Source organism: Enhydra lutris, unplaced genomic scaffold (assembly GCF_002288905.1).
Source record: "Enhydra lutris kenyoni isolate GAN:26980312 unplaced genomic scaffold, ASM228890v2 scaffoldscaffold37, whole genome shotgun sequence".
In the NCBI taxonomy this organism is placed as follows: Eukaryota; Metazoa; Chordata; class Mammalia; order Carnivora; family Mustelidae; genus Enhydra; species Enhydra lutris.
Genome location: NW_019154121.1, coordinates 5,196,788 through 5,223,271, shown reverse-complemented (window position 1 = coordinate 5,223,271; position 26,484 = coordinate 5,196,788). Strand labels below are relative to the sequence as shown.

Sequence of the window (26,484 nt, the reverse complement as noted above, 5' to 3'; positions counted from 1 at the left end):
ATTCTGTCTGCCTGTGCTCGCTTTCTCTCCCTCTCTCTCTCTCTCTGATAAATAAATAAAATCTTAAAAAAAAAAAAAGTCTCTAACCATGAATGTGGATCTTCTTCTCCCTTGAATTTTGTTAATTTTTGTTTCACTTACTTTGGTGCTCTGTTTTAATTTCTTATAAATTAAGCATTGTTGTTTTCTTGATAAATTAAGCCATTTTACCATTATGAAATGCCTTTACTTACCTTGGGAAATTTTCTTTGTATTGAAGTCTCTTTTGATACTTATCAAGTCATACTGCTTTTCTTTTTTTTTTTTTTTTAAAGATTTCATTTATTTATTTGACAGAGATCACAAGTAGGCAGAGAAGCAGGCAGAGAGAGAGGGGGAAGCAGGCTCCCTGCTGAGCAGAGAGCCCAATGCGGGGCTCAATCCCAGAACCCTGGGATCATGACCTGAGCTGAAGGCAGAGGCTTTAACCTGCTGAGCCACCCAGGCGCCCCTGCTTTTCTTTGATTAATGTTTTCATGGTATATATTTTTCCATCAGTTTTCTTTTAAACCACTTGTATCTTCATATTTAAAGTACGTTTCCTGTAGATAATACATACTTGGATTTAAAAAAAAATCAATTCTGAAAATCTTTGCCTTCCTAACTGGAATGTTTATCTTATTAAAATATAATACCTATTGATAGAGCTGGGCTTAAGTCTATCGCCATGTTTAAGTTTCTATTTATCGCTGTCTTATTTTTCTTCCTCTCATTTTTTAATCTATCTTAATCAGTCATCCCTCTGGGACTGTTTCATATGCTCCATGCTTATGGCCCATGTTGGTATTTTTCATATCATAGACCAGTCCCTGAAACACTGGTCAACTAAGCCCCAATGTTGGAAGGCAGGCATTTTTGTCCTTATGGTTCTGTCAAAATGTAAATTTATCTAAGCTATATTCTGTGACAATGTGGAGCTTTTTTGCAGCCCTTTTTCACTAGTAGGACCCTTATTATTTTTTGACAGAAGTAGGATTTTTTGATGGGCTTGAATAGGGAGGAGGCAGTGCTGAGGTTCCTATGAGGGTAGAGCGTGCCATTTGTCCAGGGGGACATGATTAGGGATGTATTTTGCATTTGACCCCACAGCCATTTGGATGAACTGCTTTTCAGCCACCATGTCTTAAAATTCATGTGCGTTAAACTCAGTAAAGCTCCACTTTTGGAAATGTGGATTTTCTGGCCATCAGGGAATTTGAGCTTGGCCCTGTGTAAGGCCTCAACCACATGCTTCTTGTTCTGCAGCTTGGTACAGGTAACTTGGACAATGTGGACCCTGGCCATTGTGCCCTGGGCTTACCAAAGGCACCAGGCATACCTGTCTGGAGCCCCTTAGCCCTAGCATTGGACAACATGTTGATATGGATGATGTGGATGGGCTGGAGCTGCACTCAGATGTGAAAACCATCTCCGCCACGCTCTTCTCCATATACTTGTTGGCACAAATACAGGCAGGGTCCAGGGCTTTAGAGGAGAGCTGCTCATATTCACCTGGTCCCATTTGGCCACATAGTGGGATCTCATCCTCTTTTTCCTTCTGCCCCAGGTTAAAGATGCAGATCTTGGCTTCAGGGACACCTCTGCAGAAGCAAGAGTTTGGATGTGGCTTGTTCTTACAATATTGGTAATAGCAGGCAGGGTGGTGGCCGATGGTGACACCAGGATCTCCAGTAGCACACTCAAGGAAAAGAGTAGGATCCCTATTTTAAGCAATGGTTTGGGCTTTGGAATCCTACTGTGTGGGAGGACTTTCAGTTCCAATACCCTTCAGGAGTTAAATTCCATTGACTACTTCCATATATGGAGACCGGAAGGCTGTGTCTTTAGTCCAACTTACTGCTTTATAATTTTGTTATTTTTTAAATTCAGAGAGGTATTAATTTTGTTTTTGAGAATGGCTATTTATTTATTGATTTTTAATGAACATATAATGTATTATCAGTTTCAGAGATACAGGTCTGTGATCCATTAGTCTTATATAATACCCAGTGCTCATTATATCATATGCCTTCCTTAATATCCATCATCTAGTTACCCCATCCTTCCACCTATCTCCCCTCTAGCAACTCTCAGTTTGTTTCCTATGATTAAGAGTTTCTTATGGTTTTTCTCCCCCTCTGATTTTGTCTTGTTTTATTATTTCCTCCCTTCTCCTGTGATCCTCTGTTTTGTTTCTTAAATTCCACATAGCAGTGAGATCATATGATAACTGTCTTTCTCTGATCGACTTATTTCACTTAGCATAATACCCTCTAGTTCCAACCACATCATTCAAATGGCAATATTTCATTTTTTGGATGGCTAAATAATATTCCATTTTATATATATATATATATATATATATATATATACATACATACATATATATATACATATATATGTATATACACACACACACATACACACACACACACACACACATACCCCCCACATCTTCTTTAGCCATTCATCTGTTGATGGACATCTGTACTCTTTCCAAAGTTTGGCTATTGTGGACATTGCCATTTTAAACATTGGGGTGCAGGTGCCCCTTTAGATCACTACATTTGTATCTTTGGGATAAATACTCAGTAGTGCAATTGCTGGGTCATAGGGTAGCTCTATTTTCAACTTTTTGAGGAACCTCCATACTGTTTCCAGAGTGGCTGTACCAGTTTCCATTCCCACCAACAGTGTAGGAGTGTTCCCCTTTCTCTGCAACCTGGCCAACATCTGTTGTTTCCTGACTTGTTAATTTTATTGAGAATGGCTACATCTTTATAATGTTTCTTTTTGAATTTTATCAACTCTTTTTGGAATATCAATGGGGGTAGACTGAGTATGTGTATAAATCTGTGTGTGTGTGTGTGTGTGTGTGTGTGTGTGTGTGTAGGTCACAGAGAGGATTTACCATACAATCTTGAATGGAAATCTTGTTTCTTTATAAGATAGGAATACTAATATCTCATTTATAAAATTATTACAAGCCTTAATGATATAAGCCACATAGAAGGCTTGGTAAGTTGCCCAGCCAGATAAAGAGACTCAGCAAATATCACAGAACATTTTACTACAAAATATAGTCACTCAGTTATTGCAGAACAATAGATAAGAACATGAGGAGGTAAAATTGCATCAGGCTCTGAGAACTGTCTTTGGAATATATGTGTTTGAGACAATCTCTGAGAATATAGAGAGTGTGAGATGGGGTTCTTGCTTTGGCCCATTGACATTGTTTGAAGAAATATTAATCTCCTGGACAGCCATTCAGTGAGAGGTAGTGGGAAGGGACAATTCTCTATGGTCTTTTGTGTTTCTGCATGTCTTACATTGTGAATTACTAGATGCCCCTTTTTCTGAACTATCTTTTCAAAGATGTTTATATAGTGAACAGCTATACAAATTGCTATCTAATATCAGCTCAATTTAGAGAAAGAATTTATGGATTCTCTGTGATTAATTTTTCAAGTACTTTACACTTAAAAGGGAACTCTATGGCTCTGGGCTTTCACAAGTCCCACCAGATGATAGAGATAAAACAATATCCTTAGGGAATGCTGGCTGGACATAGATAGCCCAGATGCCTCTGTCTTTTAGCCTGGGTGGCAAACTTCTTGCCAGTATCATCCATCAGAACATTATAGTTTCTTTCCAGCATGATCTTCAGTAGGAGAAAATCTGTAGAGCCCACCAAAACACATTATTTTTCCAAAGTGGATATACTGGTTCCCCCAGATTTCTCTTATAGTTTCCTTGACTCCCTGAAACTCGTGTGCAGGGCAGCTAGTCTTTAAGGGTTTCAGTGGCCACAGGGGTTCTCTCATCAACATCCATTCCATGCCTCCTTCACTGTGGAAGATCTGTGTGGTTTGGCTGGGATCAGACCAACCTACTTCTCATTCCCTAACCTTGGTCTTCTTCTAAACACACAGTAGAGATTTCTGAGTTAGAGAGGAGTCATGATGAGATTTCAAAACAATTAAAACATTGTAAATCTTGGGCAATGTCAACTTGTTTTCCTACTGCAGCCACAGATGATCAGATCTCTTTGATTTGATATCTCTAAAGACTCGGAATTTGAAGAAAGGCCATCTTTCTCTCTGTTCTATACATTTTATTGTGACAAAGACTCTCAGAATTGCCTTTGTATGCCGCTGTGTCTCATTTGAAAAGTTTTCCTGATATTGATATTATTTTTCTATCTCTTGTTCAGCAATAATTTCATAGGAACATTAGTTGTCAATTCTCCATTCTCACTCTCTTTGACACCCCTCCCTCCAACATTGACTTCTTGGCAATGACAGGTGCCATGAAGAGCCCTGGCAAAGAGGTGATATATTACTTCTTTTTTGCTCTCACCTTACTCACAACAGTCATTGAATTTGTTTTAGAGGAAACTAGAGCTGGCTCTGCGAGCAATTAAGTAGTCTTAACCCAAAAAATGCAGTGACTGGAATTTATACACGGCACAACGCTTCACATTTATTGCATCTGGGGTTTGAGAAAAATCACACTTTAAAATGTTATGAAATGAGTTTTACAGAACAGGCAGAAATTCAATGTTGTATAGAAAATCATATAGGGTAGACTACTGAGAAATCAAAAATAAATAAGTGTAAGAGAAAATTATATGGTGGAATAGGGAAGGAGAAATAGAAACAAGAGCAAATAAGGCCTTTTAGGAATGGTAAGAAAGGAGACAATATCAAAATAACTATTTTCTAAACACAGATTCTCCTTAGGAAAGCAATTTGGACACTAAGAACAGTCACAATTCTGCATTCCAATTATAAAAAAAAGTATTTTATTTTAATTTCTCCAAGGTACATTTTGTTACCTTACAATAATATCTTAGAAACATCATTTTAGGAGGAATTTGATCTTGATTTATAGTTTTACATTTTGTGACAAATCCCTTCAAAGACGTTAATGTGCTGGTGCTGTTTAGCCTGAAAGGGTGTCTCTCAAAGCTGATAGGTTACACTCAGGAAACTGAGGATCAGAGAAGGTGGCAACAACCTAGGAGAGAAATCAACTAAACCACTCTATATGTTTTGACCCTGACACTAAATGATAACTGGTTTACTTAAGAGACAACTCTGTAGTCATTTTTGTCAATTTTCTGAATGATGACACACACATAAATTGCACCTGTTCTTATTTATTGATACTGGCAGAAGAATAAATGTCAGTTTGTACCAAAAAAATATCCAAACAAGTTTCCCTTGTATCCCTCTGAAGATCCCCCGAAGATCTTATTACATAATGATTATAAATACATATTTCAAGTTTGGTGACCTTGAAGGAATTCTTGGTAAGATTAGCAAGGGAGAGGAGGGTTGCCCAACAAATAGACATTATGAGGAGATTTATAGGCACTTAGGGAAGAGGATTCTTGATATTTTTCAGACAAATGGTTATATAGAACCAAGAAACAGCAAAACTGCAGGTAGTAAATAATGAGTTCAAAATTTAACATTCCAAAAAGGAGAGAAGGAACATTGTGAATGGGTTACAAAAGGAGGAGTAAGATTGGAGGAAAATTAAATTGCTGTAGAATATAAAGAGATTGGGGACTGTTGGGCTGCAATCTCCATCCCTACTCAGTATGGATATTTTATGGCCCTGGGGCTTGTTTTATATTTTTAAAGAGCTGTTTCCTCTCTCCTGAAAGTACTTATTTCAGAGAATTAGAATTTAAATCATCATTGAAATAACAGTAAGATTGGAGCTTTAACAAAGTCTGACTGATGATGTGATAATCCTGAGTTGATCCTAGGTAAGCATTAACCCCTGAGAGATGGCAGTAAATAGGAAGGTTATGCAAATTCAGTGTAGGGCAGGGCTGCAGAATCATGTAGCAGGTCTAGGAAAAGGATTTACAGCCAGAATATTCAAGTGGAGTGAAAGCTCTGCTATTTACTTACTGCAGTATACTCACTTTAGAAAAGAACATTGGCATACCTGGGTCCTTGTGGCATTGTGCATAAGTGTGATAACATTGTGCCTCTCATACTTCTCAGGATTACTGATAAAATCAATTTTTCATCCCCACCAGGACTACAGTTCATTGATCCTAGTACTTTTTTTTTTTTTAACCATCTCTCATTCCTCTGCTCTCCTTTCTTCCTTCCTTTTTCCCAACAGAGTCTGTGACCTGTAGTTATAATGACTCCCTTCTAAATGTTTTCAGCAACCTTGCTCCTCTTGCTTCTTCCAATTTGTTTGGCAAAACCACTACCCTAGTTAAATCTACCCCTACATACTTTGCGCCTGCATTCATAAAAACTGAATGTAGCTGGAAAAACATAAAATCATGAGACGTGATTTCGCTCTTAATTCATGACCACTAATTTCAAATAGGCCTTTAGTGCTTCTATGACAATCATATTAAAAGCAAATATTTATTATGATAATTATATTGGATATTAATTTTATTTTCTGTTTTTCTTTCTGATTAGATTTTGGTATTAAGATCACATTAAATCATATAATGTTAACTTCAAAAAGTAATTTTCTTTCATTTTCTACTGTCTTTAAGAGTTTCTCCATGATGGGAATCATTTGTTCTTTAATGTTTGGTAGAACTTATCTGTAAACTATGTGGGTTGATTGAGAAGTGTGTGTGTGTGTGTGTGTGTGTGTGTGTGTGTGTGCGTGCGTGTGTGCATGTAGACTTTGATTCAATTCAAATTTAAATGTGATTATATAGATAGTTTCAAATTTTTAATTTTTTTGAATTCATAAATTTGTTTCATAAGTGACATGTTTCTAGGAAACAATGAATTTTAGTTGTATGTTCAGTTCATGCATGGTATTCTTATTTTTTAAAATACTTACAATCAATCGGTAATATGTCCCTGATTTCATTTCTAATATTATTTAATTTTGCTTTCTCTCCTATTTTTCATGATGTTTTTCCAAATTTAAGTATTTTATGTGTCTATACTAATATTGCTCTCTAATATTTCAAAAAATATTTCTTTCAAAAATTAAACTTGGTTTTTATCTTTCTTATTTCCTTCCTTGAGGTTTATTTTTTAAATTTGTTTTCTTTTTATAATTTAAAGTTAGTGTTTGGCTCTCTAATTTTCCATCTTTCATTTTTTCTTTTTTTTTTAAGATTTTATTTATTTATTTGATAGAGAGAGATCACAAGTAGGCAGAGAGGCAGGCAGAGAGAGAGGGGGTAAGCAGGCTCCCCTGCTGAGCAGAGAGCCTGATGTGGGACTGGATCCCAGGATCCTGGGATCATGACCTGAGCCGAAGGCAGAGGTTTTAACCCACTGAGCCACCCAGGTGCCCCCATTTTTGTTTTCTAATAGACACAATTAAGGTTATAAATATTACTCTAAGTATGACTTTGGCTGTATACCACTATATTTAATATGTATCATATTTAGTACCATTTAATTACAAGTATTTTAAGATTTATATGTTGATTTAATATTTAATCCATGAATTTTTAAGTGATGCATTAATTTCTCTATGTATGGATTCTTAAAAGTTACTTCTTTTCAAAATTATTTTCTAACTTAATTGCATTTTTTTTAAAAGGTTTTATTTATTTATTTGACAGACAGAGATCACAAGTAGGCAGAGAAGCAGGCAGAGAGAGAGAGGAAGGGAAGCTGACTCCCTGCTGAGCAGAGAGTCCGAGGCAGGGTTCGATCCTAGGAACCGGGATCATGACCTGAGCTGAAGGGAGAGGCTTTAACCCACTGAGCCACCCAGGCGCCCCCTAACTTAATTGCATCTTTATCAGAGAATATGGACTGTTTGATGCTAATTCTTTGATATATGTTGAGATGCATTTGATCACTTAACATGGTGTGATTTCTGAAATATTCATGTGCTTGAAAGAAAATAATCTCTCTGTTGGGAACAGGATTCCATATATGTTTGTGAATCTGATTTATTTATCATGTTCATTTTTTTGGTCAGGTTTTTGTATCAGTTACTGAGAAAAATATGTAAAAATCTCCCATTTTGAAAATGAATTTATCAATATTTTTATATTCTTCCATTAATAGTGGTTTATAAAACTTTTAAAAGATTTTATTTACTTGCTTGAGAGAGAGAAAGAGAGAGCATGGACAGGGGAGAAGCAGAGGGAAAGGGACAAACAGAGTCCATGCTGAGTATGGATCCTGATGGGGGGGGCTTGATCTCACTACCCTGAGATCATGACCTGAGCCAAATTCAAGAGTCAATCCCTAACTGACTAAGCCACTCTGGCACCCCAATAGTAGTTTATAAATTTTGAACATATGTTATTAAATGCATTATCTGGTTAATTGCTCTTATTATCATTATGTCATGTCCTCTTTGTCTTTAAGAATGCTTTTTTTTGGTATAATTTATTTTCTCTGATATTAATAAAGACTTCCTCTTGGGTGAACATTGGAGACACTACTAGTTACTGACTTTCTTTTTTCAGCCATTTATTTTTACTAACCAAACTTCGATTCTGTTCAGTGACAATAGGTGCAGATAAAACACCCTATGTCTTAGCCTCTCTTGGTTGCCATATGCCATATTAGATTAAATCACATGCTATGCTTATTTTTCTATGTAAGCATAGTAATTTTCGGCAATTTGACGTGATCAAGCCTAATAATTTTGTCCAAGAAGATTTGTAAATGCAAGTCAGCAGGTGGAATTTTTGTGAAGACTATTTTAAAAGAACTCTATTTCGCTGCCCTGGTTTTTCAACCTCCTGTCCTTCGCCCTTTTCCTTCATTTCTTCTTTTGTGGTCTTTGACCCACTGGCATTATAGTGATGATATTATATCTGAAAGATTGAAAATGCATCTTAAACAGGGCAGGGTGGAAGGATGGAAATATTCTTGATAACTCCTTCACCAGTTGCACCAACACTGCACTGCATACCCCTGGATAAGCCATTACATGAGAAAAAACAGCCCCTAGTTAGTCCAGCTCCTACTCCTCTCTCACTTTAATCACTGCTTTTGATAATAATGACCCGCAGTTAAGTAAGTAGCTCCAAGTAAATAGAGCTGGTTTCTTGTGCACAGGTGGACTCCCTTACCTTCTATTCCTCTACCCTTCAGACTGAGGGATGAGGGGACTCATTCTTGAATTCACATAAACTTGTGATACTGTTAGAAAAATACATACTTGAGAAAAATAATAAGATGGATCTTTTTTGTTTGTTTTTTTGTTTGTTTCTCTATCCAGAACCAGGGGAGGGTTTTACATATATTGGCTAGTATGGAGGAAGGACCCCAGTGGCAGCTGCCTGGGTGCCAAGCCATTGACCATTTAAGTCAGGAGACACTAGAAAAAAAATATTTCAAAAAAAAAAAAAAAAGAAAAAATATTTCTTTCTGTTCTTGTTCTTGTTCTTCTTGTTCTTCTTGTTCTTCTTCTTCTTCTTTTTTTTTTTTTCCATTTACTTTCAGCAACACCTCTGCCTTTGGGAGAAGAGTTTTGTATTGTAGCAAACCTAGTCTGGAGCATGACAGATGCGTTTGGGGATTTGTTTGCTGAAGTATTCATGCAGCTGGCTCTGGTTCTGAATTTTAGGGCCAATGGCATAATAATGGCCCCTCTCTTTTAAGTTCCCACTATGCTAGATAGTGTGCTAAGCAGTTAAAATGTATTAACTCATTTAGTTCTTAGAACAATAGGTTGATTTTATTATTCCCACCTTCATTTATCAGAAGAAGCAACTGGGACAGTGAGAAGTTGAATACTTTGTCCAATGTCTTCTGATTAGGATGGACTTGAGCTGGGATGGAACTCTGACGCCTGGACTCCAGAGCCTGTGTGATCAGGCGAGCAGCCATGACTCCTTGGCTGCTTCTCCTGACCCTTGTGTAGAGTTGTCTTCCTGGAGTTTTGAACCGCATCAGGAAAAAAGCGGTGGTGAGAAGTGAAAAGAAAAGCAAACAACAGGCTGTTCGGGAGGAAAAGCCATTACTGAACAAGCTCCCAGGAGACGAATGCTAGACTTTCCCCACCGCAATGCTCAGATTTTATCCAGAAATAAAAACATCCATTTTTGCTACTCTGGGGTCCTTTGGTTGTAGGTAGAGCTGTGTGAAAGTTTCCTCTCCCACTGCCATTCTTCCAAAAACAAATCTGAGACCTTTCTCCGAGGTTTGGTCCCACTTTGGCTTCCATGGAGCAGCTTGCTGGAGTAGGAAGTGTGTTCTCTGAAGTCAGACAAGCTTGGGTTTGTGTTCCTCCTCAGCTACTGTATGTGATCTCCATGACCCGCACACGTCACTTAATCACTCCGAGCCTTCATCTCCTTATTCATCACACTGGAATGTTAATTGTTAACACATGGCTTCGTTCATTCAGGCAACAAGTACGTATGGATTGCCTATTTTGTGCTGGTCACTGGTAGGTAATGTTTTGTCACAAGCAGGTCATAAATCATATTTAGTCTTAGGCGCCATGAACTTATAATTCAGTGGAGAAGCTAGACTCCTGTGGTAAGTGCTCAGACTATTCCGCATACAGGTTGGTCTGGCGAGGAGTGTGGAACATTCGCGTGGGAAGGCAGTTAGCAAATGTTGGTGCTTGTTCATTTCTTCCAGTCCTTCCCTTATTCTAAAGGAGACTACTGCTGACACCCCTTCAGTACATAAGTATGGTGTTATTTCAGAAAACTTCCTCTTGCCTAGGATGTCTTTTTTCCTTTAATATGTAATGTGGGTCTGAGGTTATGTTGTTTAACTACCTTGCAAAGCCCAACGAGGTGATTTGCGCCATGAGTTGTTTGCACCTTGGGCACCCTTCATCTCAGTCTTCATGTAATATTTAACAATTAACTTTACATCTTCTCCAGAAAAACAATTTGAGAATTCAAGAGAAAACTGTAACAAGAACATCTCAAAATTTGGAGGAAGTGAAATAAAAATCAGTTTTGGGCTTTTTGCCTTATTATTTGCATATTATACTTAGAGAACTACTTATTATGGTTTTTGTTGACTGCCTCCCAATTACCCCACTCCAGTTATAAACATGAAAAATGTGAGAATTTTAGATTAGTTTCTCCCAGAGTTGATATTGGAGTCTGGCACTTGGGGATTCTTGCCTTGTGGTTCTGTTGCCAATTCAAACTCCCTAGGAATACAGGCAAACATATTGCTTCACGTGTTTGTTTTTAACCCATAAGGAAGTAGGCTAAAATTCAGGAGGTTTCACACAGAGTTCCGGAAGAAGATTTTACAAAATACTTGCATTTTTTTCTCCTGTCTTTCTTTAGTGTGTCTTGAATCTGTAAACCACCAGACTTTGAGGTTAGGTGGGGTTCAGTAGATCTATTTTTAAAATTTATGAAGGGGGAGAGTAAAATTCTCTCAGCTCAAACAACAAGAGGTGAACATGACTTGAAGATGTAAGTGTGTAGGTTTAATGGGGGGGGGGGTAAAGGGAACTGTGAGGTTCACATTAAATTTGCAAATATTTTTTTCCAGGCTGTTTAGCAGGATGACTGGAAAACATCTTACCTCTAAATTGACAAGCACTACTTCAGATCAGTTTATATTAGCAAGTGTCTTTAAAAAATATTGGCTCTAGAAGCATTTTATATGAGAACATCTACACTTATCAGCTACTAACCTTGAAGCCATGAGAGCCTTTCTCATAGCTTTTTTTCCTTGTAAGGCAGTAGTGGCTCAAAATATACAAACCCGCAGAGTGGTGAGACTGGGGGTTAGTGGTTGTAAGGAGAGGTCTGTAATGAGTCTTCAAAACTATACAAAAAAACACAGCCTTTTGTGACTTGGAAGTATTTCACAGTAACTAGAATAATTTAATCTTGCATTTTTAGTACAGATAGTCTGTCTAGATGATGACATAGCAATGGCACAAGCTATTTCTACAACTCAGTTTGTGAAATATCTTTAAGGAAATACCCTATTAATACTCTGTAGGTGGGTGATTGCATATCCAAAGAATTTCATTCTCCAATAAAACCTTTATCAAGATTTAATTTCCATGAAAGCAGAAAGGCAGAGGTATTTGGGATCTTTGCATTAAATCATGATTAAAACTCATGTGAGGTTACCCACAAATATTTAGGATTTTATTTAATTGAACCCAAGGTGAAAAATAAAACTAATGAATGGCAAAGTTCATTAAAAGAACTTCCAGTTAATGTAATAGTCCAGTGATTGCTCAGAAAACCTAGGAAGATTTAAACATACACACATACATATATGTAATATATACATGTCTGTATTATTTTGTTTTCTCATATAAGGTATGCATGCATAGCTATAGGCATGTGTGTGTGTGTATGTGACACATTATATTACTTTCAGAGTCAGATTCATTTTTACAAAAAAATAGACACTTTTTTCAGTGAAGATTCCAACCTAATTCTTTGAACTTGGATTATAGAATCTCATATTCTGCTCTCCTGTAAGTTCGATTTTATCCTTTAGAGTCCAAAAGTGGGAATATAATATAAAAGCTTTAAGCTTCCTTTCTTGCCTCAGAAAATTGCACAGAGATAGTCCCAGTAATCAAACCCATAAAATATGACTTGTTTTATGAGCGAAGATGTCCAAAAAGCTTAAGAGTAACCTTTGAATTTCTGTGGAAAATTATTAAGCCTTCTTTGATGTCTCGCTCTATCCTCAGCTGCACATGCCTGATAGTGAAGTTAACGAAAAGTAACAAATATTAGCCCAGAGAATGCACAAAATAAAGGAAAGTGGTTGAATGCTCTGAGGCTGAACATGTAACAGCATCAGGTCCAAGGAGAAGGAGTTAGAAACTAGACATGTCCATTAAGGACCCTGGCATCTTCTCCATCCCATGCTCCACCCCACCTTCCCCAAGAGGAAGAGACTGCAGGCTCTCTGCTGTTCAGGATATATTTTAAAACTTTTCATGGTGTGTGAAATGGCCCTTTTTTCTAAATAGACTATGAATATCATCATTTCTAAAGGTGAACCTGAGTACATAATCTTGAGTACAAAACTGAAGATAAAGACTCAACAATCTCAAACTGAATGAACTTAGAATGTGAATATATAGAGCCTTGAAGAAAAATTCAAAGTAACACAAAATTGCTGGGGACCAATATTTATGGAATGCTAATCATGCACATTTGAAAGATTGCTCTCAGCTATTAATATCCTTAGAATGTTAGCTCAGTGTTTCTTACACTTATGAATTGGGAAGATCTCCCTTAAACAAAAGGAGTAGCCTCCATGTTGACTTAAATAGTATTTATTTTGCTCTTACTTAATTATGCATAAGTATAAACCAGCTGTGAACTTCTTCTACCTATGGCTCATATTTGACTTTGACTTTGAAAATCAAAGCTATAACAAATTAAATAAAATACAACGATTAAATAATAAAATTCAAAAAAATATTACTTTAATTTGGTGGATGTAGTTGATTTTCTGAATGTAAATGGCACACTAAAATGTTCTGGGGAAGGTTCTTCTGAATTCCACTGTACGTGTTCTCTGCTCTGAGCATTTTACTAAAAAATCATATCCCTAGAGAACTCTCAATATCAATTGTTCTTCATTTGCCATGAATATATATTTTTACACATTAATTTTCTTCAATTATTTTTTCTGTGTTATAATACTTACAGTAACCCAAAATAATGCCAAATAAATATATGCGTAGATACCAAAATTGTGTGGCTGTATTTGGTTTTTAAAATGTTATTTAAGGGGCACCTGGGTGGCTCAGTGGGTTAAAGCCTCTGCCTTCGGCTCAGGTCATGGTCTCAGGGTCCTGGGATCGAGCCCCGCATTGGGCTCTCTGCTCAGCAGGGACCCTGCCTCCTCCTCTCTCTCTGCCTGCTTCTCTGCCTACTTGTGATCTCTGTCTGTCAAATAAATAAAAATCTTAAAAAAAAATGTTATTTAAATAATACAGAATAGCAATGTCCAATAGAGTTTTCTGCAACAGTGGAAATGTCCTATATCTGCACTGTCTAATATGGTAGCCAGCAGCCACATGTGGCTAATGAACACTTGAAATATGAGCAGTGTGGCTAAAGAACTGAATTTTAATTTTTTAAAGGATTTGTTCATTTATTTATTTTGAGAGAGAGAGAGAGCACAAGTGGGAGGGGCAAGAGGAGAAGGAAAGAGAATCTCAAGTAGACTCCGTGCTCAGCACTGATCCCAACGTGGGGCTTGATTTCAGGACCCTGAGATCATGACTCGAGCCGAAAACAAGAGTCAGGGGCACAGTCACCTGTGCCACTCAGGTGCTCCAAACTGAATTTTAATTTTGTTTCACTGAAATGAATTGAGATTTAAATTTAAATAATTATGACTAGTGGCTATCATATTGGTAAGTGAATACCTAAAATACATTTATGTTAATTTTTTAAATTATTATCAAAATGGAAAATAAATGTCATAATCTTATAAAGAATTTTCAGGTGTCTTAGAATACACACACTCTAGTTTGAGCATGAACTGCTAAGGGTGGTTATTTGATCAGTCTTGGACGTAAATATACCCAGCTCTGTATGTCTTCACAACTTGATGAACCCAAGTTAGAATCTTTGGAAACCTTGATTCAAGAATAATGGGACACCTGGTTGGCTCAGGACATTGAGTGTCTGCCTTTGGCTCGGGTCATGATCCCAGGGTGCTGGGATCCAGCCCCACATTGGGCTCCCTGTTCAAGCGGGAGCCTGCCTCTCCCTCTGCTTCTCCCCCAGTTTGTGCTCTCTCTCTCAAATAAATAAAATCTTTAAAAGAAAGAATAAATCTGGTATATAAAAGGATTCACCAGAACTATGAATTGGGGTTCTCAAGGAAATAATTTTAAGCAGAGAAACTTGAAAAAATAGCTACATCTCTAACTAGCACACGCAGAACCATGAAGTGACAAACCAGTGTGGTCTACACTACAAGAGCAAATGGGTTAAGAAGTACAATGTGTGGTATTTGAAAATGACTTCAAGCTTTTTGTTTGAGTTTTATTGAGATATAATGGACATATGACATTGTGTAGGTTTAATGTAGACAAAGAGATAATTTGATACCTATATATGTATTGTGAAATTAACACAATAATGTCAGTTAACATTAGTTACATGCCAGTTAACACCAGTCACCATCTCACATAATTTCTGTTTCTTTTTTTGTAGTGAGAACATTTAAGATTTACTGTTCTAGCAGCTTTCAAGTGTATAATTATTAACTATGTGTACTGTGCTGTACGTTAGAGCATTTTTTGGAGTCAGTTTCTTTTTTGCAGTGGAGACATCCTTTTCAGGTTTCTACCACCTTCAGTTTGGCCACAAGGAATCCAGCCTCTGGCAGGAAGTCTGGCCAGCTCCCGTCAGACCATTATGGTCAGTCTCTTTTGGGAGGATTGAGAATTCAGCTGGAGACTTAACAAGGCTTGTTCTTGCCCAGGCATGCCGCAGGTAACAAAGCACTTCTCACTTATTGAGGGCTTAATATGTACAAGATATGATGAGGAGGTTGTATGGCAGTGAAAAAATAATATCTTCTCAAAACGATTAACAATTTAGTAGGGAGATATGATGTACACAATCTTTTATAGCTAAAGATCAAAGAAATAAAATGCTTAGATCGGAATATATGATAAGATGAGTGGAGCCCAGATGGGGAAAATATTGGGGTGGCCTGGAAATTTCAGGTAAGCTTCATATATTTAAGTCTCAAAAAATATATCTTAAATGTTATTTGATTCTATATATCCTTACCCTTTTAAGTTGCTTTTGAGATGACTGATATAGGCTTAGGCATTCATGAATAGCCAATAGTGATAAGATGTGAAGGAATAAAAGTAAAATAAATAGGAGAAACACCAAAAACAAAAAACTATGAGAAAATATAAATACGGAAGAGAATTGGGAGTTTCTATAAATGTGTGCACTGTCAGCATCCTTTCATGTGGTGGAAGAACAGTTTTCTCTTATCTGTTAATGTCAAGGTAGGAATACATGTACAGAAATCAAGCATATCTGGAAAGAACAAAAGGTAATAATCAGAAACAAAACAAAGAAGGTGTAAGGACCTATTTAGCCAGAGCGACTCCACCTTGGTTAAAAAGCCATTTTGTTGTTTGTGCAGTAAAACTTAAATTGATCCTGCCCCCAAGAGAAACTTACTTAAAAGCAAGTCTGGGAAACCAGTAAAATATGGTTGGCCAGTTCCTAATAACAGAGTCCAAAATACAAGGACAGGTCAGCCAGTTCCTGATAATAGAGCCCAGAATACAAGGACGAGTCAGGCCAGGTGGAGACATACAATCAGTAAAGCATACATACTGTCTCCTTAACCACCAAAGAATGTAAACCCCGCCTTTTGGGCGCCAAAGTTGAGCGCCAATTCTGACCAGAGTCAGAGAGCTAGAGAGTCAGTAGCTCTTCAAAGAGCTACTAAAGGGTAAATTGTAATTCAACTGGTCACTTGCGTGTGGCCTAACATGACTATGCAATGTTACAATCTCATTGGCCACCTATGTGTGGCCAGGCTTTTGCTCTATAAAAGTTAGTCTGTGAGACTGTGAGGGGTCACTCTCCTCAGAGGCGGCCCTGACCGGTCAGTCTGACTTCTTTTTTTTTTTTTTTTCTATTTTATTTTATTTATTTATTTGACAGAGATCACAAGTAGGCAGAAAGGCAGGCAGAGAGAGAGGAAGGGAAGCAGGTTCCCTGCTGAGCAGAGAGCCCGATGCGGGGCTCCATCCCAGGACCCTGGGATCATGACCTGAGCTGAAGGCAGAGGCTTTAACCCACTGAGCCACCCAGGTGCCCCCGGTCAGTCTGACTTCTAATGCTTGGCATAGAATAGAGCTTTGCATAACTTTCACCTTGTCTCAGTCTTGTTCCCCTGGCTGATCAGTCTAATTTCCAATACTTGTCATAAAATAAAGCTTTAAATAACTTTCACTTTGTCTCAGTCTCGTTTCAGTTAATAACAGACCTAACAGAAAGAAAGAAAGTGCTCACATTGTAAGTTAATGGAATGCAAATCAATAGTTTGAATGTCCACACTGAGAAAAGAATATTTCCTACTGAAATTTGAGTTTTGATATTATTGTTAGAGCCACAGTGTTTAGTGCTAAATGTCTATAAAAATATTTTCAAGGTAGACGCACCAAGAAAGTTGTCAAATCTATGAACCATTTGGACCGTCGGTCTTTGTGTGTCCCTAACAATGGCTCCAAACAATGACCCCTGGGGTGGTCAGCTACTTGTTCTCTACACAGTTGTCTTCAGCAGTGCCTGGACATCTCTGATTCCCTTTTTGGATCTGACATCCCTGCATATACCTGGACAGATCATGTTCTGGGTCATAAAATCTCTTGGGAGTAATGAAAATTGTATGAGAGAGGGCCTGAAAAACAAACGCTCAACATGTTCTGCCTATTGAGAGGAATGAAGGGGTGGGGAACTAGCCTCTTCCATGACAAATATTTTGATAATTTGAATATTCAAAGAATACAACAGAAGAGAGACTCAAGACATTAGCAGCAAAGCTAAAACATGAACTAGTTAAACCAAGAGGTTTCTTGGTTTGTTTGTTTTTAGAGATTTCATTATTTATTAGAGAGAGAGCATGAGCAGGAGGGGCAGAGGGAGAGAGAATCTCAGACTCCACAACTCAGTGCAGAGCCTGACACAGGGCTTGATTTCATGAGCAGAAACTGAGTCCGATGCTTAACCAACTGCGCCATCCAGGTACCCTTAAACTAAGAACAAATTAATGAATGCATTCCACTGCAAAGCATCTGAGCAGGAACTGGGTCTATTTCTCTTTTAATACAATCCACTAAAATAATAGATCTGATGCCTGTAAAGAAATAAAGGAAGGGCTGAGTAGGAAGAGACTCCAACTGACGTCTAATTCTCAGAGAGTTCCAGTCAGGCTGAGGAGAAGCTCTTATTTATTTTGTTTAAAAAAGATTTTATTTATTTGTCAGAGAGAGAGAGAGAGCACACAAGTATGCAGAACAGCAGGAAGAGGGAGAGGGAGAAGCAGGCTCCCCACTGAGCAGGGCGCCTGATGTGGGGCTTGGTCCCACAATCCCGGGATCACAACCTGAGCCAAAGGCAGCTGTTTAATCGACTGAGCCACCCAGGCACCCCTTGCTCTTGACCCAGAATACCTGTGATGGGCACCCATGTCCTGTTCTAGCTCCCACTATGCTGTCAGGGATCTAAAGGTGAAGCAGCTGAAGCCTGTCAGTCAACTTTGCTCCTTACCACAGGTCCTCTTGAAGGGGTTGTGAGCTGGGTAGCTCCAGGGACAACAGAGGCACTTGGCTCAACACAAAATTTTCTTTTAAGGTCTTTATTCTGAACTAGGAAATGAGATTCTCTCCATGTGGGATTTGAGAAGTCTGATCTTTACCAGGGTTTTTTAAACTCCCTTCCACCCCACACCTATTCTAATTGCTTTTTAACTCACGGCACATTCTTCTGGACTTCATGTACAGGTACTAGAGACAGACTCTTGAGGATGCTTTTAATAGAGAAAACCACCTTTCTGTAAATTGCTCTAAAGTGTTACTAATGTCTCTCTGTAGGCAATATAATGGAGTTTGGGATTGAAAGACTCAAGGGATGTCCTTCTGAAATGATCTCACCTGTAAGTATATACCACAGCAAGAATCCCTAGAACCAGCAGGATGGTTCTCACTGTCAAGATTTTGACCCTGGGATGAGAAATTCAGGCTTACCATGTTCGGAATGCCACGCTTGGCTGGGGATGAGATACTTAGCCATGGCTGCTCCGTGGTTTGTTTGCTGTCCTGAGGGAAGTAGCATATGTAGCAACATATCATCGATTTTGGACAACCAGAGTGGTTAAAAGAAGCTATTTGGATTATTACGGAGAAAGCTGTTGGCAGGTGTGCGTCTTGAATAAATGAACAAGTTGATAATTACACACCTGGAACCCAAAGAGCAACAACGTGGGTGGTGGCTTGCTGGGGTGGAGATGGATTGTGACAGAGGTTTTGGATGAGTCTATGAATGGTCCCTACCTCCTCATCCTGAATTCCTTGGCAAAAGGGATTTAGCTCACAAAGCATGGATGTCACTGCTCTAAATTATGCTAGTAATCTCTTCCAACTCTGCACAGACTTGTGTCTGAATTCTATTTTCTACCACTGTAGATTGTTTTCTTGCATGGCGTTTACTAGGCATGAGAGGATGGAGTCGTGATCCTGATTCATTCTCAGAGGAATGGTTTTAGAAAGAATTCAGTAGAATAAAACAGTTTGGATAAGATGCTCTTCTTCATTCCAAAGCATTAGCTCATTAATTAAATATTACTGAGGAAATATTATGTGCCTGAATATATGGAAGGCGTAGACTCAGAGATAAGTAAGATGGGCTTTAAAAAACACAACATGTGGGCACCTGGGTGGCTCAGAGGTTTAAGCTTCTGCCTTTGGTTCAGGTTATGGTCTCAGGGTCCTGGGATCGAGCCCCACATCGGGCTCTCTGCTTGGCGGGGAGCCTGCTCCCCCCTCACCCTGCCTGCCTCTCTGCCTACTTGTGATCTCTGTCTGCCAAATAAATAAATAAAATCTTAAAAAAATAAGTTCTTAAAAAACACAACATGGAGCAAAAATTCAGACAGCTAACTATCAACTAGGGTGGTAAGTGAGGGGTTCCTATTTCTTGCAGTGAATCCAGACTGACAGAGAATCCAAGGTGATCATATCTCACTGGTGTTTAACATTTTTAGTCTCTTCCTATTTTTCAGGAAAAATGGCAAATTTCTTTGCTTAGAAATGTTAGTTAACATTTATTGAGCACTTGCCATGTGAAGGGTACTATTCCAAGCTTATATAGATGATTCACTTGAACATCACAAAATCCCGACGTAGGTACTTTACAGATAAAGAAAATGAGGCATAAAGAGATTAAATATCTTTCCCAATGTAAAACAGTCAGTAAATGGTGGAGTTAGGAAACAATCTAAGCAGCTGAACCTCAAAGCTGTAATTGAACCCATTCATCTACGCTGCAAAACGGTCACAGCCTTGTCAAGGATTAGAATTAGACCCATCTCTATCCTGCTTCCCATTGTCAATTCCTCTAGACATAGCAGCTTCCCGTCATGTTATTTCACACATTAGTGCTTTTGCACAAACTATTCCTTCCCTCAACTTTAATTCATCAATGATTTACTTAGCTCTTGCTTTATGCCACGGCAATTCAGGATACCGGGGATTGCCGTACCTATTAAAATGACAAATGCAGTCTTTCCCTTTATTTAGGTTATAGACCACAGGGACTTGAGAGCAAATAAAGAGAAGCTACTGCCTAGAATGATAGGTGGAAGTAAATAAATAGGAAATTACAGTTGTAGTGTTATCATGAGAATTGAAAAGTGTCCAGGAAGCACCCATGGGGGAGGTATGATTTGAACTTGAAGAATTAGGGAGGTTGAAGATCTAAACAGGTAGCCCAGCGCCTGGCAATTCTGGCCTCTTCTCTACCTTGCTAATTCCTAGGCATCTACCAAGGCTCAGTTTCTTCTTTGAGAGTCCTGTCTTTTCCCCATTTTGATTAAGAAGATTTTTATTAACATCTTGGCAATTTGAACAGAAGACGCTTTATTATCTTGCACTGCTATTGTTAGTTATTGCCTGCTTTTTCTCCCACTAAACTGAAATAGCCTCAAGGGCAGAAATTATTACTTGCTTAGTTGTGTATCCATTATATCAGCTATGCTGCTGGCTTAGCATACGCCCACTACAAATATTTGTTAATGAGTGAGGAAATGGTTGAGAGTGAAGCAAGAAATAAAAAGGCATCAATTCAAAGTGAGTTACCTATATAATACTAATGATAGAATTTTTTTCTAGATGATCAGAGATCCTTAGGATTGTCAATAAAGTTGATTTTGTGTTTTATTCTTATTATGTATGCTTTTGCATCCTTGGGTCAAACTGGTCTGCTAGGTTGGTTAGAAGCTCCCATAGATGTGGCGAAAGTAGTGAGTTTCATCTTTGTATGGACCAATTTGCTTTCATTTATATCTGTAACCTGAGGTTGGCTCATGCACACTGGCCACTTAATCTGCAAATACCTGTTTATAGAGAACAAGAGAAGGGGGCTCCTGGCTGGCTCAGTTGGTAGACCATGTGACTCTTCATCTCAGGATAGTGAGTTCAAAACCTACACTGGGCATTGAGTTTGCTTAAAAAAATAAATAAATAAAGAGAACCAGATGAGAGAGTGTATGTTTGGATCATCTCAAGTCAATTTCCATTCGTGCAACAACAACTGTCACAGACATACCCCAGCAATGGTGAGCCAATGGCTGGCTTCACCTTCCCATGTCCAGGACAGCCCAGGTATTATTTCTCTTTACTGTCATATTATGTTTGAAAGTAAAGTGGTAGACAAGCCTTCAGGACTAACGTAATGTGACAATGCATGTCAGCATCATCGTAGACTTAGAAAATTTACTTCAAGTAATATACCACCATTCCTCAATTGTCAGAATAATTTTGTGACTTAGATTTTTTTATAAAATTATTTTCTTTGACTGTCCCCACTTATGTAATTAGTTATACTGAATTACAAAAATCTTCCTTATAATGTAAGCCTTACCTGAGCAATTTAACAGTAGAGCATACTACTTATCTTCATAAACTCAGACTAGAGCCACAAAACTGTTTTCTTCTGAAAACAGTTGATCTTGAGGTACTTATAGACTCAAATATTTAGATAAGTCACTCTGTTCCAGATTTGTAACAGATTATATCTTTAAGGTCAGAAAATTAGGATATTTTAATGTGGTAAGAATAACAAAGTTATGTAGGGTTACTTACGGTGGGGGGGAAACACATCATGACTATGATTAAAATGATTTTTGTGGATGCTTTGTAGAATAAGGTCAGTAAAATTGGGACTAAAAGCTGAAGACGTTCCATCTGGTGGCTGTTAAATATCATGAGTGTTATTTTAGGAGTAACCTCTGGACTAGGTTCTCCCTAGAAATACTGTGCTTTAGATTTTAAAGAATAGGGTATGCAACTTTCATTGTCAAACGCAGCCTAATCATTTATTGGATGTTCTTAGTTCATTAGGTTATAGTGATCCTGAGGCCATTTTTGGTGACACATATAAAGTTTATAAAGATAAATTTATCCCTGTACCATATGTCTGATAAGCAGGTTGAAAAGTTTCAATCAGAAATGTGACATATGGTTCACTCTCTGTGCATAAAACGCAGTTGACTCCCAGGTTCCTGGTGAAGGGTACTTTAAATTGCCCAGTAAGCAGATATTACTCAAGGTCACAAGTATTTGAGCATACTTATCCAAAAATAAACATCCCTCTGAATTTAGGGTGATTTCAGTATTGATGGAGAATAAAAGAAGGAGGAAATAGCCAACTAGTTTTAACCAAGCATCCCTGCCCTTCTTCACTGTATTCGTGCTCTGAAAAATAATGGTACTGGGAGAGATTTTATTCCTTTTATAATTTATTTGGGGAAAAAACATTAATAACTAAGAGGCAATAAATGATTCACATATACGTACGTTCATCTGCCTTTTTCCCGTATTTATCAGGTGCAACATACACATTTTCTTCCATTAAGATACCGAGAAGGAAAAGAAAAATCTCTCTAGTGAAATGTGATCAGCTTCCAAATAAAAGATTTTCAAGGTTGTGAAGATAGAACCTTTTACATTTCCTCTTAAACAGTGTTGTCATGAACTCTGAAGTACAGGGTCAGAACAAACAGTGAATCTCATTGAAGGGTTAAGGGAGAAAGTAGGTCTCGAGCCCCAGCATTCCAGCCTGAGGGGACACTGTCCTCACCCATTTCGGTGGACACTAAGGATCTGCCATGGAAATCTAGTGCTTGGAAAAACAACTTGAAGACATTTGTCTTAGATCTTTGCTAAGGTACTTTTTCTTACCAACTTACGAGACGATGCAGTACTAGATGCTTAAAAGCAAGTAGGGAAAGGGGTGTTGTTGGTGGGTAGTGGTACTGATAGTGACTGTGCTTTGGGGAAATACTCAGTGATGAAGGAGTCTGGTTGATAGAAAATTTCCAATGGCAGGTGGTAGAAAACCCCCTGAATTATGAGAATCTACTGCAATAATACTGTATTCTGTCTAATCCGAACAGTGCATGCCACTAATACAAGCTGTCTTTACCCCCTTAAACATGGGTCCTATTAAGTAACAAACAAGAGAGATTTATTTGTCCCGATGAAAGTTGTTTTGTTTTGTTCTGTTTAAGTTGAAACCCACTAAGCTGTCTACCACATGAGGTAAAAGAAAATTGGAATGGGTTCACATAAGTTAAGTCCTTTGCAATTATTATTTGATGTTTCCTTTAGAAATTACTTTATTGGGGTGCGTGGGTGGTTCAGTAGGTTAAATGTCTGCCTTCAGCTCAGGTCATGATCTGGGGGTTCTGGGATTGAGCTCCACTTTGGGCAACTCAGTGGGGAACCTGTTTCTCTCTATCTCTCTGTCCCTCCACCCTGCTCCTGTGCTCGCTCTCTGTCTCTCAAATAAATAAATAAAATCTTAAAAAATGTTACTGTATTAATGTTTACCAAAAATCCATTTGAATATCATCATTTGATGTAAATTATAAAGGAATAAGTAAAGTGTACCATAGGCATTTATTCTGAATAATTTTAAGTTACAACTCTTGAAAATTTCTATTTCTAGAAATACATTCTTAGTTCTTTTCTAGTTAACTATCCTTGCAGGACTCTATTTGGTATTTTCTGTTGTCTAATGAATTGAGAAGATAGTTGGTTTCCACATATCAAATGTTATTGGAGAATCTGACACAATGGAGGGAAGACCCTCAGATTTCCACTGTTTGATGCTTTTACAGAACAAAAAATTAGTGATAAAATTAGTCATGTCACTTTAAAAAATGCATCTGTACAATTTTTTTTTATAAGAGAAAAATTTAGCTTCTGGGCTTTGTTTCTATTTATAAAATATTAATGTGTCCTGACATTGAAAAATGAAATGAGATTAAATGACTGTTGTGTCTGGGGTAACAGTACTCCAGATGTTAGAGCTGAGTTGGGAAGATGAGGACTGGGAGATAAGTTCTCCTACAGCAGCAAGAGAGGTTTCTCATGTTTCAGAGACATTTGTAACCCTAAAGCCTTCCCTTAATAATACAGTAAAGCCTGAACTAATGGGATACCTTAGATTTCCTGTAATTAAACAAATCAGCTGAGTGCAGGACTAAATTTCCAGCTCTTTGCAGAAATCTCCCCTTTGTAATTCAAGGGACATATGATCCTTTCCATGTACTTGACAAGGTATGTATGCTGTGCTTTTTCTCTTCCTTAGTAACCCCTCACTTTCTCAAGTCCACCAGGGACCCTAAGCTTAGGTTGTTAGGTCTCTAGGCTTAGGTTGTTAGTCTCCAGCTTTGGTTCTTGCTCTTTGGATAACTTCTGGCTTTCCCAATGCTGCCAAGGAAGAAGGAGGGGATGGCATTGCCAGGGCAATAAAATCCTCTTCTCCTTCATTAATATCTGGCCAGAGAGAGAGAGAAAGAGAGAGAGATGGCTCAGGGCTCACAGGTTTGCAGTACAATGGGGGCGGGGGAGCCCTACAGTTGGAATAGGCTCCAGGATGAATCTTCACCACCATGAAGTCTGACAGAATGCATTTTAGCTGGAATCCATACCCTTCTTCTATCCTTTAGATATTAATAGTTAATATGATTCATGAATTAAAGAGAGAATATTTCTTGAAATTTTTTACTTATTAATGCATTCATTTGATACTTTTTGAATGATCAAATATACTCTGGTTAATTTATTCTACTTCTTTGAGACGTTGTCCTGTGCTATGTGAGATACAATGACAGTCTGGCTATGGTGTCTAGATCAGGGATTGGGTTTTCTATCACCTAATACCCTGCTCACAACTTATTCAGATCTGCTTTAGAACATTCTAGCCCTTCCTGACAATTACTTGTTGGCTGACTGACCTACCAAACAGACAGTCTATAAAGAGTCATATATAGGTTAGCTCTAAATGGTTAAAGAAATGGAAGCAAAAGTGACCGAGGAGAGAGAGCAACCTGAAACTCTGGGACTCTGACAGATTTCTGTAGGGTTATTGTTCTGTCTTCGTTACAGCTCCTCAGCGTCCTCAATCCTCAATCCATGAAAACACCTTGAATTGGTCCGACATAAAAATAACTGACTCTTTGTCTGTGTTGCAAATGGAACTTCCAGAGTTACCGTGTTTGTTTTTCATTGTCGTTTAATCCAAATTGTGAACCTGTTGGGTATCTATATAATGTTTACATAAAATCAGCCATTTGTGGGATCCACAGTTAACTTCAGTAGCTGCTGCCTACTTTATCAGCTTGCTGGCTGTGTTTGCTCACTCTAAAAACTAAATTGGCACCAATGGAGCTAAAGTAAAACAATAACAAGAAACGAAAGCGTAGAAACCCATAAGCAGCTTAAGACAACACTGATAATATCCTCTTAATAAAGTATTTTCCCAAATCACAAGTTTTCCCAATTATATTTGCAGGTGTTCTGGCAGGAAGTCTGCAGCCAGACTTCTTAGTAGAATACTAATTCCAGTTTTAGTAAATCTGACACAATGTTTAATTTAAAAGATCAAATTTTAATACCTTATATAATGGGGTATAAGTAAACAACTTTCTCCTATGTAAAAAATGAAAGTCTCTATATAATTGTTTATCAGTTGTCCCAAAGAGCTGAATAATACATTTTGGGTTCATTTGTGGTTCATCCAATGGGCTCCTCATGTGTTAGATGGGGACTGTCCATACTCTTTGAGAATTAAATATGTCTTATCAATGTCTATGTCCCTGTCTTTGGCTATGTTTATGCCTACAACTGTAGCTTAGACAACAACCAGGGAATAACAGGATTTCAAGCTTGTTAAGAATCTGAGTTTTGACTAACTGTCCCCTGATATTAAAAGGAGACAATAAAATACAGAGGGAATGCATGATGCTAGAAGTAGGAATGTGCCATCCAGTTAACAGAGGAAAAGTACATATTTCCCTGGGCAAGGTGACTCTGAACTGCTGTTGTGTATTGAAGTAAACATCACAAGAGTTCACCTTTACTGTATTGAAGTATTTTCAAGACTCCTTCATTTTCCTTTCTGGGAAATCTCCCACTCTATTTCATTTCTGCAATTAAGGCCATTGTTTCCAACCTGTCAGGGAGGATTTGTCTCTTTTTCATATTCTTCCTTTTGTCATTTTGCACACGCTGTTGGTGCATCACGGCTGCACTTTTAATAATATTACATGATAATAATTCCTTAATTCTGTGTTTCTCCACAGGGATAGGCACAGTCCTGGAAGCACACAACAGAATGTGAAATATACTCGATGGCTACTGCACTCTCATCACTCATTCACGAGGTCACTCATTCATATCCCATGGGAAACACCCTGGGCCTTGCGCACTGTTGTGGTTACAGTCTTCTCAGGAACAAAG

At 38.0% G+C, this 26,484-nt stretch overlaps 1 pseudogene; it reads right to left on the bottom strand.

The window, feature by feature from the left end:
• Window positions 1-1,057: 1,057 nt before the first annotated feature.
• LOC111154363 lies at window positions 1,058-26,265 on the bottom strand (annotated as a pseudogene).
• Between the last annotated feature and the right edge of the window lie 219 nt (window positions 26,266-26,484).